The sequence below is a fragment of the Pteropus medius genome, unplaced genomic scaffold (genome assembly GCF_902729225.1).
Source record: "Pteropus medius unplaced genomic scaffold, Ma_sr-lr_union100, whole genome shotgun sequence".
NCBI classification, from domain to species: domain Eukaryota; kingdom Metazoa; phylum Chordata; class Mammalia; order Chiroptera; family Pteropodidae; genus Pteropus; species Pteropus medius.
Window position 1 is genome coordinate 15,126,707 of NW_024354502.1, and position 3,240 is coordinate 15,129,946.

General features: G+C 35.7%; 1 pseudogene; it reads left to right on the plus strand.

The window, feature by feature from the left end:
• Positions 1 to 1,505: 1,505 nt before the first annotated feature.
• LOC120595799 (uncharacterized) lies at positions 1,506 to 1,623 on the plus strand (annotated as a pseudogene).
• The last annotated feature ends 1,617 nt before the right edge of the window (positions 1,624 to 3,240 follow it).

A 3,240-nucleotide genomic window follows, 5' to 3' on the forward strand; every position in this document is an offset into this window, starting at 1 on the left:
TGCCCATCTAAATGATATCAAAATATCATCTCTAAAGTTGTAGGACAGAGATCACTATGTGTAGAATCAAATTATGTATTTAGAATGGGGTTTTTAGATTCTCTGAGACACAGGGAGAAGCCAGCTACCAATGAATTGTAGTTCTCAAGAATTTACATTACCCAGACTCAGACACGCTCCCCTGACTCTCTCCCCTCACCCCACACCAATCCGCTCAGCTAGTTAGCACTTTGGGAACTAGAAATCCCCCTTTCTAATTTCTGTGTTCCACAAAATGCTGCTAGTATGAAATTGATGGTGGGTGCTTATCGAACAGGTTAAATTTATGTGAAAGAGTAATAGTAGTGAAATAAGAATCACAGAAGAAAGAGCCTCAGTAAAAGAAAAATGAAAGAATAGATTGTTACCATGGTCACCTTAATGAAACCTTAATGAAATAAGTGTCGAAAATGGGGGTAGGGGGCAGGGGAGAGAAAAAGACTGAAAAAAAAAGGAACACGAGAGAACAAGAACCCCAAAGAGGGTAGAATAATTTCATTCTTATCTTCTTTTAGAGTTCAAAAGCAGATCTTGTCAGAGATGGGAAGCACCTACCGATCTATGTCCCATGTCACCACACACCTTCCTTTCCGGCCCCTTTTTGGAGCAAAACTATCAGAGTCAGCAGAATTAAACTAGCATAAGGACACCAGTCCATACGTTTTCCTGTAATTTTTTTATTCTGCTTTTTTTTTTTCTATTTTTACCCAGAAAGATAAATCTTATCTGTGTCATGCCACTAGGCTTCGGAATGTAGTTTGTCTGGAGAGAATTCTCTCAATAAATGAATATTTTCATGATATTCACCTTCCATTTCACCAAGGTTCTTTTTAGGAACAAGGAGTTGCCTACAGAGAGGTGTAGTCTCCATAATTTGAGAGCTAAAACTCATTTTAGGAGAATTTTAAAGGTGAATATATTTGTCAAAAAAATTGGCATCTGTTCTTAGGAGAAAACATATATTGATCAAGCATAGGGACTAGAAATATAACAAAGTCACAAATATAGAATTTACATGTCCTGGGTGCTGCTCTCAGCATTTTACGTCTTTTAATTCATTCCTTACAACACTCCTATAAAACAGGTACCATTACTATCCTCAATTTAGTGATGAAGAAACTATGACAAGCCCAAGATCCCACAACCTATAACTGGAATACTCAGGACCCATACTCAAGCTCTAGAGTGTGGGCTCCTCACTACTCCATTAGACTCAAATAAACATTTCTTGGATAAATAAACAAGTAAATTAAAGAATGAAAGAATGGTTAAACTCAGTAGTTTTCTAGATATGTTTCTTAATGTGTATTTTGTTTCTCGATATGTGTTTTGTTAAACTAGCAGCATCTGTGTGAGTTTTATTAATGTCTAGAGATCCAGAAAACACAAAAACACCTCTGTATCTGGGTGAGTGAGTGTGTTTGTGTATGTGTGTGTGTGGTTGTTTAATACTGGAAAGTTTGCTAGTCTATGGCCATGCCACCTTGAGCGTGCCAATCTCGTCTGATCTCGGAAGCTAAGCAGGGTCGGGCCTGGTTAGTACTTGGATGGGACACCACCTAGGAAGACCAGGTGCTATCGGCATTTAAAAAAAAGAAAGTAGAAAGTTTGCAGATGAGTTTTTGAGGTAATTTGATTTTGATAAAATTAACAATATCTTTCGAAGACTCTTCTAGTAAATCGAGACTAAAATTGGGCCTAGCAACCATATGACAACTTAGAAGAAAAATTGGGGCTAACAATTTAAGAAACTTCAGAAAGTAAACATAGAATGTAAGTTGAAAACAAATTCTTTTATTTTGGTAACTGATCATTTTTAGAAATCAAATTTAGTAGTTCTTTTTTACTTATTTTTCTTAGGTCTGTCCAGAGAGAAAGGGATGATATGTTTGAAAAGCATTGCGTGAAGGATTGTACATGATGTTGGTGAATTGGTGCCTTGTTAGATTTCATCTGTGTATAGTGCTGCCTACCAGAGTTCATAGAATCACTTGAACAAGGAATCTAACAGTGTCATATACTACAAAGTTCTTCAGCCTCTGTATACCAGCACTACCATTGTGACAGGTTTATTTTTGACCAATAAAAGTGATGGATTTGATAGTTTGAAAAGGTGAGAAATCAATTAGGCTCTTTTATTTTCAATTAATAGAGCTTTCCAAGTTGAGGGTGGGGTGGATTTTTAAAAAAAATAATCGATATGTGTGTTTACTTACAACCCCTCATCAATGTAGAATGGGATTGTACCCTTGTAGGGTAGCACAAATTGGAAATGATAATATTCTCTATTAAGTTTCAGTTTAGTCACCATGGATTGTAAACTTGCTAGGATGGACATCCTGGGATATTTAACACACGTACTGCTGCTAAGTGTCATCTTTTTAGTTTTGTGCTGGTGGACATGGTCTATCCCCAGTGGCTTCATCTTGTTAGATTTGACCCTTGCTCCAACCTTTTTAGATTACGACATTAGATAGCCTTTTCTTTTCAGGTTTGTGTGATCTATAAATTTGATGAGTTTTGCATTCTCCAGGTTATAGAGACATATATCAGATAAGAAAGAGCTAATGGCAGAATCTTATAGTTCTCTGGCAATAGCAAGAAGAAGCTACAACCTATTAAGAAATTGATAAGCTAAACAACTAATTTTTGACTAATTTAATCTTAAATAAAATGACTATTTTGAATGCCAGCTAGATTAGTAAATTTTACAAAGGACACATTAGAGACAACTGAAGCCATTAAGATATGTTATATTTAAATGAGATTAGAGCCTGGTATTTTGAAAGAAAATAAAACTTCACATTGAACAGTAAGACATCTAAAAAAATTATTTTAAATCATCTTTGCAAATTGTTGCATCCATTATAGAGTATATAGAACCAAGAGCAGGCACTCAAACATTAGTTGACTGAATAAAAATAAAATGAGAGCTGTCCTCCTTAAATCAGTAAACTAAAATCAGCATTCTCTAAAATGTGCCTAGATGGTTACTTTTTTGCTAAATGTTTTACTTAAGAACTACTCTTGTTATGTCACTTTAATACACGCAGTCTTTTAGTGGCTTTCTGCTTCCTACCCAGTTACTTTGCCTGGATTCTAAGGCCATCTACAATTTGACTTCAACCTGCCTATCCAGTCCCCATGCCCACTAATTTGCTTCCTCCTTTGTAATTAAGACAGTCCTCATTGTCTCTCAAA